At 39.0% G+C, this 15,617-nt stretch overlaps 1 long non-coding RNA gene across 1 annotated transcript; it reads left to right on the top strand.

Annotated features, from left to right (window-relative positions):
• The first annotated feature begins 8,107 nt into the window (after window positions 1-8,107).
• On the top strand, window positions 8,108-8,532 carry LOC120565873. The gene is made up of 2 exons (XR_005640300.1): window positions 8,108-8,284; window positions 8,382-8,532. It is a non-coding gene; the product is annotated as an uncharacterized LOC120565873 (long non-coding RNA).
• Window positions 8,533-15,617: the final 7,085 nt, after the last annotated feature.

The following is a 15,617-nucleotide window of genomic DNA, read 5'->3' as shown; positions in this document are numbered from 1 at the left end:
TTGGCTCAAGTATCAAATTACTTGCACACTACAGAGTTTAAGAGTATCATACACGAAGTGGGAAAACATTTAATACATAGAAGACTGGCAACGATAATCTTGATGAGTGCCTCATACCAAGTGTATGACAGTTGTACCTTGAATCATGGAAATTAATGTGGTATAACTGACTGACAGAATGCACTGTTATGTTTATTTAATGTAAATCCATTTTATCTTGTACCATTAAGAACATTTCCATGTATTTTTCCAATTCATTGGACAAAAGCACTATGTGTATGTTGTTTGTTAGGGGCTCTGCTATTAAACAACATCTTGAACTTTTTAGTACACAGAAGGAAGTCCAAGAAATTCTGCGTGCAGGGTAACTTCAAAACATTTCCATAACATGGGCTTGAGGCATACATAAATGATTAAGGGTGGATTAAGGTGTGGAATAAGTAGAAATCATAGACTGTAAACGATAGAAATGTATAATTAAAATGTCGTGTTAAGCGTAATTAAAATGTGATTCATAAAGCACTTTTCACAAGTCTCAAAGTGCTTTGCAGGGCCAAACACAAGAAACACAATACAGAATGCAACGAGTATTACGCATTATTAACAATTTGTAATCCTTAGGTTAGTATGCATCAGTCATTTATTTTTGCTTGCTGCTAGGTTTTGCAGCAAAATGTTTTATCCTTTCACCTACAGACATCATGTATACCTTCTCAACATCATTGATTTATATATTCAAATATTTATCTCAAATTATTTTTTCACTTAAAATTGTTATTTATTGTTCTGATGTAAGTCTATCACTTATAAAAGAGTAATAAAAGAGACATATCTATTTGAAGTGGCTTATTTGTGTTCATTTTGTGTTGTTTAATAAATCCTTTGAAAAGAAATTCAACATTTAATTTTTAAAGCATATAGAATTATATATACATTAATTGTTGAGATCGGCCACAAAACATTCTGTGAAAACAAAAAATACAATATAAAGTGAAAATTTTATAATTTATATTAATTGTGTAAAACGTCCTGAATATATCAAAAGTATAGATATCAGCAGAGACACAATGCAAAAAGTATTTAAACCAGCTGTTCGGGAAGATGTCAAAAACATGCAGTCTGGTACATGACTTTGGAATCTGTAACTATTAAAAGATTAAAACAAAACATAAATGATAATCTTAAATGAATACTTCACCCTTAAAATGCATATTCATTATTCAACATGTTACCTTGAATTCTTGATAAGAAATGTGTTTTTCTCGACGCCTCATGGTGAATGAAGAATCCAAAACGAAGAAAACTCTTTGTTCACCATGGAAGCATGCGAAAAAGAATTCAATGTAACACAGGGTAAGCATGTTATATACAAATTATCATTTTGAGGGGTGAAGTATTCCTTTAATTTAAAGAATTAATCTATTGATCTATGAGAGTTACACATTTCAAGTTCACTTCCCTATATCTGTGTCAACAACTGAGTACAGTTTGTCAAACCATTTATCATATCTGATCTACAAAACCCCTCAACCATTTCCTATTTTTCTTCTAAAAGACAATAAATGACACTGTGCAAAGCTGCTATTATACACCTGACTGTGAATGAATAAAGCCTTAAGCAAAACATTGGTCTGGGCTCCCTCATCAGGGCAAAAGCTTACAGACCAGCACCTATACCCCCAACTGTGTGGTGGCTTTCTTCTCAGTCACATTTTCATATCCTACAGAAACCTTTGAGCTCCACAAAGTCAGCTTAAGCAGAACCTGAAGTGTCTAGGAGGGCGCCCACTTCATAAATTCGTCATCACTTCTATGCAGCTGCCCTCTCCATCTTCCTGTGTCTGGAAACATGTACAGCACGGCACTTCACATCTTCAAGAGCTGCAAGGTCGCAGGTTAACTGCTGTTGAGGAGTACAAGTACCTGGGGGGTGTACTTAAACAATAAACTGGACTGGACTAGACACGCCGAGGCTGTCTACAAAAAGGGCCAAAGTCAACTCTTTTTCCTGAGGAGGCTGAGGTCCTTTAACATCTGCCGGACGATGCTGAGGATGTTCTATCAGTCTGTTGTGGCTAGTGCTATCTTCTTCGCTGTCACGTGCTGGGGCAGTGGGATGAAGGTCGCAGACACCAACAGACTGAACAAACTGATCAGGAGGGCTGGTGATGTCGTGGGGGAGGAGCTGGACACACTGACGACCATGGCTAAGAGGAGGATGCTGTCTAGGCTTCTGTCCATCTTGGATAATGTGTCACACCCTCTCTACGACACACTGGCCCAGCAGAGGAGCACCTTCAGCAGAAGACTCCTCTCACCCAGATGCACCACAGAGCGCCACAGGAAATCTTTCCTGCCTGTGGTCATTAAACTTTACAACACCTCTCTCAAGTCTTGATAATATATGTTGTTTTTATTTGTTGTTTGTATACCTGGAGTGGTAACAAAAATAATTTCCCCTTGGGATTATTAAAGTATTTCTGATTCTGATTCTGATTCTGATTAACAACAGACACCCCAGAAGACCCTCATATACAGAGCTTCAGGTAAAATATGAGGTAAACAATATGGTCCTAAAACAGTCTCATAAGTATTTGCAACTTGTAAAACACAATGCACAAATGAATACAAAGTGATATGTATCTGTAAATATGCGTTGTGTATGTGCCTCTAATTTGTGACTTGTGAAACACATTGCAGAAATGAATGCAGAATGATTTGTATCCGCAAACGCAATTCACAAATGAATGCAGAGCGATTTGTATCTTCATTTCATGTGCTTTAGAATGTCCCATAGTTCAGTGTAGGACACTGCTTCGAATTGGTCAAAAGTAGCTGTAGCAATGGGGAAATGAGGTGGGGTGTCAGATACAACAAGAGTGAACTGTGCTCTGATGTGGTCAATTTTCTCAGTAAAAAACTTCAGGAACTCTTCACAGCTATTTGTGGATGCCTCGACCTCTGGAGAGACTTGAGGGTTAACAATTGAGTTTATGGTATTAAATAAAATTCTAGGGCGATGGGAATGTTTGCTTATAATGTCAGAGAAATGCTTATCCCTGGCCGGGGAATTTCTGAATATTTCTAAAGAGACTAGGAGGTGATCTTTTTTCCACTTACGCTCAGCTCTTCGACAAACCTGTCTGAGATGGCGGGTGGAATCATCAAGCCACTGTTGAGATTTAAAATTATGGTGTCTGAGTTTAAGAGGGGCCACAATTTCAAGGATAGCTGAGCAAGATGTGTTGAAGAAGGATATTAGCTCATCAGGGCTCAAAAGGTGATCATGGGCAGTGATAGATTCAGTGATAACATTTCCCAAGTAGCATTCAGAGAACTGAGTTGCGGTAAAAGGGTTAATATGACGAGAGTAGTGGCCAGAAGATCTGGCTGTGTACGGTGAGTTAAGTAGTTTAACATTGAACACAATAGGCATATGGTCAGAGAAGGATGCATCCTCAATGCTTATAATATCAATGGAAAACCCATGGGATAAAATCAGATCAAGGGTGTGCCCATGAACATGGGTCGCCTGATTTATGTCCTGGAGGAGGCCGAATAACTCCATTACATGGCAAAACTCACTAACCAAGGGTTTACCTGGAGCACAGACATTGATATTAAAATCACCGAAAATCAAGAAACGGTCATAGGATGTTGTATAATGAGACAGAAAGTCTGAGAATTCTTTTATGAAATGTTTATCTGATTTGGGAGGCCTGTAAACAAGTGTATTTGTTATTTTTCACCTTCTCTGTAGTGCTGGGAACACAAGGCTGGGCTGTCTTCCTAGCTGATTATCTTTGTCTGGGCAGCTCTCTGTGCTGGCCTCCAGACTTCTCAGATTCTGCCAGTTGAGAGAAGAGTATTTGAATATTATGCAATATGCACTGTGGAAGAAATATGTAAAAGTAAATTTAATGGACTACTTAAAGGACAATTCCAGCGCAAAATGAACCTAGGAGTGTACCCAATCGATCATTCTCTAGGACGTTTTCATGCTAATCGAATGTGTTTGTAGCTTGAAAGAAGCTAGCGCAGACCGCTGATTAGCTTACAACACTAGTATTTGTGGCACAGGGAAAGTAAAAAGATCACTATTTTGTACCACTAAAAAGGCTCAAAATATCACCAAACGTCAACAGTAGCATAATGAGGGTCCCTAAATGTTAACCGAAGCATTGAGAACTTTGTAAATGTACAGACAGTTTATTGAAAAGATAGATTATAAAGACACTCGCGTTCATGTTTACATACAGCCGCCATCTTGAAAACATGACTTACAGCTGGCAATACAAACTAAAATCAAAAGCAATTTGCTCAATATATCTGTTATGACTGTGGTCATATTATTTATTTGGTCTGCTGTGTGTGCGGTGTGCCCTGTGTTTTTTCTCTTGTTCCAATTTTATATGCAAATAGGTGTGCGTGAGCCGGAGTTCATTGGTATAATCGCACTGATATAAAACATAACTTGTCTAGTGTTTTCTTTAACAGCACTATCTCTGTGCCCAAAAGTGTTCAAACAAAGTTAATCAGAAAACGGTATATCACTGAAAACACCAGTGAATCATTCATTCAGCTTTTTCTCTCCGCTACACCAACCCTCACTGGGGCCTCAGTCACTGAGCTGGTAGATAATTTCAACTGTAAAATTACGAATGTTATTGATGCTATTGTCTCCACTAAGGTCAAAACTGTCTCTGGTAAGAAAAGATCTCCATGGAGAAATTTTATAGGTGTGAGAACAGAAAAAGAGAGTGTCGAAAAGCTGAACGCAGTTGGCGAAAAATCTAATCTCCAGGTCCATTATAACACTTATAAAGAGAGACTTCGCATTTATAATCTGGAACTAAGAAATGCAAGACGGTCCTTTTTCTCTGACATTATCGCCAGAAACAATAATAATTCACGTGCTTTGTTTGCTACTGTTGATAGATTAACAAACCCTCCAGTACCGGTAGCATCTGAACTGTTGTCTACCAAGGCTTGCAACGACTTTGCCTCCTTCTTCACAGACAAAATTCAGAAAATTAGACAAACAGTCAGTGCCTCCATATCAAGTACAGGATATGTGTTGTCACAGTATGCACGCAAAACAAATTCCAACATGACACAATTTCATACGATCAACCTTAAAAACCTGGAGGACATTATACAACATCTGAAAACCTCCTCCTGTTGCCTTGATATTCTACCAACGGGTGTTTTCAAAAATGTTTCGAAGTGTTTGGCTTCTGATCTTCTACAGATTGTAAACACATCTCTGCTCTCAGGTATCTTTCCACAGGCCCTGAAAACTGCAGTCATCAAGCCACTCCTAAAAAAGAACAATATAGACACGACACTAATGAGCAACTATAGGCCAATATCAAACCTTCCATTTTTAAGTAAAATCATAGAAAAAGTGGTTTTTCAACAACTCAATCTTTTCTTATTGCTAAACAACAGTTTTGATGCCTTCCAGTCAGGTTTTCGACCACACCACAGCACTGAGACGGCTCTTGTTAAAGTCTTTAATGACATCCACTTAAACACAGATAGTGGCAAAATTTCAGTCTTAGTATTACTTGATCTTAGTGCTGCATTTGATACAGTAGACCATGACATATTGCTTGACCGATTGGAAAACTGGGTTGGTCTTTCTGGCTCAGTACTAAAGTGGTTTGAATCCTATTTAAAGAATAGGGACTACTTTGTGTCTATAGGTAATTATACATCTGAGCATACAAACATGACGTGCGGAGTTCCCCAAGGCTCAGTTCTGGGGCCTCTTCTGTTCAACATCTACATGCTTCCACTGGCTCAGATTATGGAAAACAACAAAATAACTTACCATAGTTATGCAGATGACACACAAATTTACATAACCTTATCGCCAGGGAACTATAGCCCAATACAACAATTAAATATGTGCATTGAACAAATTAATGATTGGATGTGCCAGAACTTTCTTAAATTAAATGAAGAAAAACGGAGGTGGTTGTTTTTTGGAGCAAAAGAGGAACGATTGAAAGTCAGCGCAGCTTCAAACGACAATGTTAATAAAAACAACAGACAAAGCCAGAAATCTTGGTGTAGTCATGGACTCAGACCTAAATTTTAACAGCCACATTAACATAATTAAAAAATCAGCATATTATCACCTTAAAAATATATCAAGGGTTAGAGGACTTATGTCTCAGCAAGATCTGGAAAAACTTGTCCATGCTTTTATCTTCAGTAGACTTGACTACTGTAACGGTGTCTTTACAGGTCTCCCTAAAAAATCAATCAGACAGCTGCAGCTGATTCAGAACGCTGCTGCTCGAGTCCTCACTAAAACCAGGAAAGTGGATCACATCACTCCAGTACTGAAGTCTTTACACTGGCTTCCAGTGCCTCAAAGAATTGATTTCAAAATACTTTTACTGGTTTATAAATCACTAAACGGTTTAGGGCCAAAATACATTTCTGATCTGCTACTACACTATGACCCACCCAGACCTCTCAGGTCGTCTGGGACAGGTCTACTTGTTGTCCCCAGAGTCAGAACTAAACAGGGGGAAGCAGCGTTCAGTTTTTATGCTCCACATATCTGGAACAAACTCCCAGAAACCTGCAGGTCCGCTGAAACTCTCAGTTCTTTTAAATCTAAGCTAAAGACCTATCTTTTGATGTTGCTTTTCTTTAAATAATCTATTTTATTAACTTTAATTTCTTATACTGCACTGTAACTTTTATTCTTATACTGCACTATCAATTTTATTCTTGTTTTAATTTGTTTATTAATGTTTTAAAATTGTTTAAAATTGTTTTCTAACTGCTCTTTAATGTTTTATGTAAAGCACTTTGAATTGCCCTGTTGCTGAAATGTGCTATACAAATAAAGCTGCCTTGCCTTGCCTTGCCTAGTGTAGCTATACTAGCCAGCCCTCCGGTCTGGGCGCTGTCTCCAATTTATTTTCGGGACATGGAAAAAAGTTTCAAGTACAGCCCTGTTTATCAGAGAGGGAAAATCTTCAGACTGTGCAAAACACAGTGTCTCTTGGGTGTCGCACGCAACAGGACCCACTCCGTGCAACACAGACACTCCTGTTCGGTGGTCATAGCTTCACAATGTCCGCAGGTACACCACCAGTTTCCCTCGGCACGGTGGGCTGTGCGGGCATTGACTCCGGTAGCTCTCTCGCGGCCCCTTTCACGGAGCTCCCGCAGCTCTTCGTTCAATAAACTGTCTGTACACTTACAATGTTCTCAATGTTTTGGTTAACATTTAGGGACCCTCATTATGCTACCACTGAAGTTTGGTGATATTTTGAGCCTTTTAGTGGTATAAATAGCAATTTGTTTTTACTTTCCCTGTGCCCGAATACTAGCGTTGTAAGCTAATCAGCTTAGCTTCTTTCAAGCTACAAACACATTCGATTAGCATGAAAACATGTCCCAGAGAATGATCGAGTGGGTACATATCTGTTAATAACCCCTAGGTTCGTTTTACGCGAATTGTCCTTTAAAATGAACATAAAGGGAACACTGTCGCAATATACCCATAGCACTGAATCCATATTTGTCAGAGCACTCACTTCACATACCAAAAGATAGACAGTAATTATATCAGAATTTGGGGAAGCTATTCTATTGCATGTAATGCATGCAGATCCTGCGTAGTGCATTCAAACAGAGACAAGACAAAGCAGGTCGAGGATTTACACAGTCAGCTGAATGAGAGTCTTTACATTTAATAGATTTGTCATTAAGTTAGAGGAAGAGTTTAATGGGAACAAAAACTTATTGAATATAAAAATGGTCATGTCACAGGGCAGAAGTTGATTTTATTTGAGCATGCTTTTATTGGATTTGCTGTGGTTTTTAGCTTTTATATTGCATGCTTTTATTTTGAAATGTGTGGTGTGTGTTTTTAATGTTGGTTTTACTTCCGCCAGTGAACATTTTAGCAATCAGGGTAAAGGACTTGCACCTGGGAGCCAGAGAAGGGATTGACTGTGGTTTTTTTTAAGATAAAAAGGGCAGAACAGCAACAGTGAGGGGAAGATGGAGGACACTGAGAGCGAAGAAGCAAAAGATGGAGGCCACTGAGAGCGAAGAAGCACATGATGGAGGACACCGAGAGCGAAGACGTACTGCAAGAGACCAACAGGAGAACATGGAGGAGGACATGGACAGAATGAGAGCACCACAGATGGAATGGAACAGACAGAGGAGCAGACAGAGCAACACAGAGAAACTCAAACACCGTTTGCTAGCGGCAACAGTGGGAGAAGGTAAAACTTCTCCCTTGCGCGTAAGTCTCTTTCTAAGACCGGTGTTTGTTGTGTGAATTGTATGAAGCGGTGGCACTTTTAAAGGATGTTTGACTGGCATAGAGTTCTCTTTTACAGACTATGCCCCAGGAGAGGAGCCAAACGATAAAGAAGCTGGTTGCCAGCGGAGACCTGTGGACATTTTAATCCCTCACCCCTGTTCTGTTGACTATTTTTTTGCTTGACTTTTAGTTTGTTGTGTTTTAGTTTTAAATTCTTTTAAGGAGGAGTTTTAATTGGTTTATTTTATTCTTTTTAAATTTTGTTATTCCTCATCTGGTTTTTATTCATAGTTTTAAATACACTTGTTTTAACCGGCCTCCCGGTACAAAGGACCTGTTTTAATCTTTCTTCTTGAATTGGAATCTAATTTTAAGAGGTCCTAGGCCTCACTAAAACCTAGGTGGCATTGTCGGCCCCTGTACAATAATTTTATATTTTACGCCACACGCCCCCCCTTTTACAGTCACACCAAATGTTAGGGAATTTTACTTTTTAGTAATAACTTCTGAAACAAAGAACCATGTCCACAGGTCCCGGTACCTGCTTTCCCCTATCCAGGATATGTTTGCTTCACTTTTGTACATTGGCAGGTTTTATTCTACATCCATGTATGGGCAATGGGTCCTATAGTGCTGAAGAAGCACCAATCATCGGGCTAATTTTATACAAGGCAGTTTTTTTTTTTTTTTTTTTTTTTTTTGATACATCCATCGTGAAAGTGGAGACCTTATACATCCATGGTGGAAATACGTATATGCACTGGTTGTGCAGCGCTTTTAATCCCAATCAACCGTTAGGGATACTTATATACTATGCCTTTTGGGTTTAATATCAATTTATGATTTACTGGTGATGTTTATTAACAAAGTTACCAAAAAGGCCCTGCATCCTCTTGAAGCAATAATATTAAAAGTAAAATATGCTACCATAATTTAGTCTTACTGTTTGCCCTTACTAGTCTATGCTTTCACAGCAAAATAATTAGAACACTGAATATAGAAACACACAACAGCACAAGCAGCATAAGTCTTCAGTGTTGGTATATCTATCTATCTATCTATCTATCTATCTATCTATCTATCTATCTATCTATCTATCTATCTATCTCTCTCTCTAAATAACCAGATCGTGGTAGAATATATTGAAACCAGAATTCAGTTATTTTTTAATGATTAAAGTTAAGCTTAGAGTTCAAAGCATGTGCATGTAATTAAAGTAGTGATACCAGTAAAACAAAGTAATGTAGAACAGTAGATTTTATACAGGACTGCAAAGCAGAGAGCAGATTAGTCCTGTAAAAGTGTTGTTACAGTAACCTGTGCCTTTATGAATTCAAATATATATTATGTCTTAAATCAAATACAAAGAAACCCATTTTGCACTGCTTATGCAGAAAAGTCATTCAAATAAATATCAATAAAATCTCCAACTCTTTCATAAACTTATGTTAGTAAGCTTGTACCTGTGTTGAAATCAAAAACATTCTGCCCTCAAGACTCTCTAATTAACTTGATATGACATACTCTGGCAAATAATTTCCCATCTTGGCTTCTGTTTAGAATTGGAAATATCATCCCTCGAGGAAAAGAGCAATTTCACTGATAAAAACATTGGAAACAAAGACCCAAGTGTACAAAGACTAAGCTACCTTCACAATCATTACTTACTAGAAGCTGACTCATAAAGCAATTCAACTAATTAATTATCTCAGAAAAATTCAATTGTCTGCCTAAGCCCGATATTTTTTTATCAATTAAACCATGTTTTATGATTTGGTTCGTAGCGTCCTATTTTTTTTATCCTTGTCATGTACGTGATGTGTATGTGTTCCGGGTTTTCGGGTTGTGAAGAAATGGCGTCTGTCAACAATGCCTTGTCACTCAACCAAGGAGGGAGGGTGATTCACAAACTAACTGCAAAAATACAATGATTAACAGAATATGTGCCTGTGCCTGGAGTGGTGATAAGTAACACCAGTCATCATGGAAAGAATATTACTTATTTGTTTGTTTGGATATTTACACACATCGCCTGGACAAAGTAACTATTCAAATTATAATTTTATGTCTTTGATCATTTTGCATTTATTCTAATGTGTTTTTCTTTAAGAGTAGCCTGACATTAGTAGCGTTATTTACTACCTGAATGGTCCTTTGTTGAGAATATATAAAACAGGAGAATAAAATAAATCTTGGTGTGGCAGATAAAAAGATGTTTGATGTTTGATCAACGGAGTACATTTCCAGGAATTTGCTGTTTATAAAATCCTTTCACTTTGGGAAACAAAAACAAACTTGGAGCTATAAAAAGCTAGACACTGAAAATGGCGAAGTTTTGAAAAAATGTGGATCGTGCAAGAAGGCAGGCCTGCTTGACCCTTTCAGTGAAGAGTTGTAAGAATTTACAACAGTTTACAGACGTTTTGGGACCGATTGGTGGGTGATTGATATGATCGGAAAGTACACACAACGCAGTACACTAGTAAAACCAAATTAATACAATAGGATAAGCCTTTTGTCTCCCTTAAGAGAAATTTTTTCGTGGGCATTTCAGAGAAGACAACTCGATATACACACCATATATTGTTATCTCGTTTATTTTGTGGTGGACGGCACGTATTTTAAACTAATGTATTTCAATGGGAAGTATCTTTTGTGATCACAGCCCGACTTATGGTAGTGAGTAGTATGAAATGCTGAAATCCGGGCCAGGGGGAGGTTGGTTGAGGTGGTGCATGGGTCTATCAACACACCGGGGACTTCCACCCCAGAGACCGGGGATCGTGTCGGCGTGCGTAAGTTTCCCTGTTGTTCTTTTAAACTCAACCGACACGTTGTTGTCCCGGTGCCCCCCCAGAGACCGCGGATCATGCCGGGCGGTGTAGCGTTTACTTTCCCGTTCTTCTTTTACTAAACCCAACTTCTGTATAGATGCTTCCCATTTACGTGCTGACCACCAACGATATAAACGAGATAAGCGTGTCCGTGAACATGAATCAATAGATTAAAAATAACGTGACCATTTCACTGCCGTGAGACCGTGTTGGATATTGGTAGTCCACTCAGCTCATAGAACCCTTTGGCTCAGACGAGCTACGAGCCAGAAAGCTAACGTCATGCTAGCAAGATTTAAAGTCAATAACATTGGTATACAGTTAACAATCAGTAATGGTTAATAGGTTTCTAGATCACGGACCTCTTGCGCAAATCAGGTTAAGTATTCAATTGACTGGGTGAATACTCAATTCTGATTGGCTGCAGAGTATCCATAAAACTGTTAAAGGACACCTATTAAAGGTTTCGATTGAAACTGACTGGCTAACGTCCTATATTAATGCACCAAATAAAATGTATAGATGAAGCCATCTAAAATTTCCGGTCCCTCCGTGCGGGACCCGGCAGGTAGCGTGGCGGGTCCTTGGCCATTAAAAACTACAATGATGCAATAGGCTCCGGGAATAACTTACCCCAAGCCCTTTGTGTGAAGAACTAGTTGCAATGGTTTATCTATCCACCAGGGAGCAGTAATAGGACAAAACCATTAACTGGCCTAGAAAATCAGTCGTTCTTAGTTGATGAAGCCTACTGTAGGTTGAGTGTGTGCCTCTTAAAGCTATGTTTATCATATCCTGTTGACTAGGTCGTGACAATATTCTGCTGAAGCATTTTGTGAAAACCCCAGATTGACTACAGATGGCTTGTTTGTTTTAATGCTGTAAGGAGGTAGCTGAGGTGAGTCACGTCTGTACTACCGAACTGTTATCCCATGACAGCTGTTTCAAAAAAGAACTTCATGAAAATAAAAGCAGTTCTAAGGAAATTAATGATATGGGGTTGGAAATAGCGGAACTGTGTCCCGGCACTCATCAGCTGACTTTATCTGCAGCAGCACGAAAATCAGACAAACCAACACAATGTTTTTTACACAAAAGAAAATACTACAGTTACTACTATACAACAGTTTGGAAAAGATGCGTGGGTGAGAACCACCCCCGGCTGAAAGCGGTTTGAAATGAACTGATCACTTATTGCTGGCCATCAACGCTAAACAGAATTCTGCAAAATAAAGTAATATGGAGGAAAAGGGAATGAAAGAAATACACGCCGTTTTTAGTGGAAACCTGAGCAGCTGATTTTATCTGTGGGGCAGCAGTGATATAAACTGGAACAAACTGACATGTTCTTCACAAAAAAATACATATGTAGAAGTGAAAATGCATTTCCTGCAGAAAATGCTGCATGAATGCTGAATAGCTAAATTGCTAAAGCTAAACTGGATAATAGCTTAAATCCGGTAAGAAGGTGAAGTTGTGAGAATAGTTGGAAAAGTGGGAAGGGTTTTAGTGAGTATTAATTTAATTGACAAGTTAAATAACACCACCAATTTAAAAAGATGTGGAATAATTAAAGGTTTTTGAAAAGCTAATGCTAATGCTAAACTGGATTGCTGGTTTTAAATGTGTAGGAAGAAGGTGAAGTTGTGGAAATGTGGAAAAGTGATAATTGTTCTAATTAAGTTATGAATGTCTTTAAAAAGTTCATTAATAGCCATATTAAGTTGTAGGTGTTACAACAGTGGTACAGCAGTGGCAAACGGCGGCATCCGTTCAGTACATGTCGACATCACAATGGCAATTTGTCGGCAGTTGAGACCCTGCTTCACTTTGTTGTCAACTAAAGCGGAAATTTAATTTCCTTGGAAAACCACAAGATGGGTTCCAACACAACGTGTTATTATGGATCGACCCAGCAGTTCGGCAAACCCGCCATACAAGAGCCCCGATTAGTTGAGGTTAGGAATTGACCTCGAGAAATTGAGTTGAGATAGCCAATTGGTCGGGATCCTGAACAAATGCGGCTTCTGTTACCTCAAGCGAGCATGGATACCTGGCCAATCAAAGCCTGCCGTAAGTTGGTTTTTAATGTCGTAAACCCGGGGCCGCATTTTTTCTTGAATAACACTACAACGTTTCCATTTCTCAACCCATTTCATACACAGAATTACTTATGTTATTAAAAGAGTGCTAGGTCGCACCCATCACAATTCAGAAAACAACTGTATAGACCTACTTGAACATCAAAATAATTGAAACTTGGGCTGGATTTTGCTAACCGAGGTTTCCCAGTTGGGTGATGCGTTGTTGACAACACAGACTTTTGATGCGGAGCGACTTTGGGTCACTGAACATATTTCAATGACAATAAACTGTTTATTGTGGACAAATGCCAAATAACATGTTTAAAATTATTCATAATAGGCCCATGTATAAAAGGAACAACACATTGTCTTTTCCGTTCATTGTCACCAGATATGAACAAACAAACACCTAGGCGATGTGCTGTTTGGATGCTTCGCATAAGAAAACAGCAGAAAATCTTTTGTTATTGTAGGCCTCCATGTTTCCACACACCTGAGGCTCTAGTAATGCATGCGACCAACCATTGGTGGCAGTCATGCAAAAGTTGTTATGGCAATATAACAGAAGAAGAAGCACCGCCATCCCGACCATGTGGGCGCTGCCAGTGGGAGAAACAAAAGCGTAATCAGGGGGTGGTCCCTGTTATTCCCCGGAATTGGCTGAGCAGCGCCATAATTCTCTGTGATGCTGAGGTCATTATAGGACTGATACTTGTGCTACAAGTTTTTCCATAGGTCTATAGTTGATTACTTGGCTTTGTTAAACTGCTGCAGTAGAGAGCTCAAGCATAACTATGTGCTAGAAAATAGGTTTGTTGTTCCAGTTCTGATATCCTGAATGGAAGGTCTGTTGATGATGATCTGTCAGGTCAAATTATTTATTTTTTATTTGCATTTGACAGTTAAAAGAATAATAAAGTGTCTGGTAGAGGGAGGTAACTTTGCAGCCGGCGTATATGCTATTTTTAGCAGGGTGCTCAGAGCCAGATTACGGAAAACTTATTAATTGCACACTTTAAAAACTACATTGTGGGCTACTCCTAAGCTACATTTGCCTACGGTTAGCGATTTGTCCCTAACGTTGCTGTACAAGTGGACTCTGTGAGTGAAAGATAAGCTAGAGCTAGATTCAGATGCAAATTTGCCATCACTGCTTGATCAGAGAGGATCTCCAGATTGGTTCCACACAAATGCTCACCTGTAGCCTACTTAATGTTGCTCATTGGTTAGATTTAATTTTTTACTCTCATTAGCCACTACCTTTTTAGTGGTTGAAAGTAGCCCATACTCTGGCGACCCACAAAGTTATCTGCTTAGACTAAGACAATTGGAGGCTGACTAGAGCCCTCGTTCAAGTGCTCGCTGAATGACAATTGACTTTAGGCTACTAGCTAGGCTAGACCTGTCGTCATTTAATCTATTCGCCCGGCTAGAATCAGGTTTGCAAAGAAATAATAAAGGTTTGGGCACTAAACAATTTCACAAAATCCACAATGATAAGGACTTTTATTTTTTCAGGGTGCTGAAATAGTTTTAGAATAAAAAATGGCCTAATTGGTAGAACCAGAAACGGGCAGTATGGGTTGAGCCAATGAACCGTTTTATTTCTGTCTCTCAAAATAGATTCGTAATTTAGGAGTCATCATTAGAAATTAACAAAATAATCCGGGTCAGTAGAAGTTAGGCATCCTATCACATCAGATATTATTTATTCCGAAACTCGCACCTCGTTGCCTCCCCAGACCATATTGCAAGAAAGTTCCAGTTTGTTCAGGTTGGCCGGGGCATTGCAATAGGGAATAAGGTGAAAGCTGGGGACTATATCTCTTCTAGAGGAGTCCAATATGTCAATGGCATATGTTGGAAAGTGGATCTGCTGGTGATTTGGGTTCTTGGAACAGTGGAAAATCATTGGCTCTAATTAATTATGTTTCCCCTGCGGGCTCAGCTCTTCATCCCATTTCACTTTAGTATTGGGAGTTCTCCCTCTGAATGCCATCAGTTTAGCATAAATCCGCGGGACACTGTCTCTCAACTTGGCCGTTTTATGATTAGGTGCATCTAAAACTGTTCCCCCATGGTAATCCATAACATTTTAGGGTTTTTGATCTTAAGCGAAGATAAAGGAAGAAGAGGATGTCCTAGGGACCTGAAGGCTGGCTATAAGGGTTTTCAAAACTTAACATACCTTCATCATTGAATGGCTAGTTGCAGAGTATAAATACTTTTGTCTCCATGGATTTATAAACCGAGGTTTGTTACCAGACGGTAAGTATATGACAGTACCCAAGTGGGGTGTGGTGCAAATGCACCCTTATTCTCACTTTGTTTGGGAATAGCGTTCCTGATTGAAACAGGAGGAGGGCATTAAGCAATGGCTGCGGCAACTTCACC

Source organism: Perca fluviatilis, chromosome 9 (genome assembly GCF_010015445.1).
Source record: "Perca fluviatilis chromosome 9, GENO_Pfluv_1.0, whole genome shotgun sequence".
Taxonomy (NCBI): Eukaryota; Metazoa; Chordata; class Actinopteri; order Perciformes; family Percidae; genus Perca; species Perca fluviatilis.
This window is presented reverse-complemented; position numbering and strand designations above follow the sequence as displayed.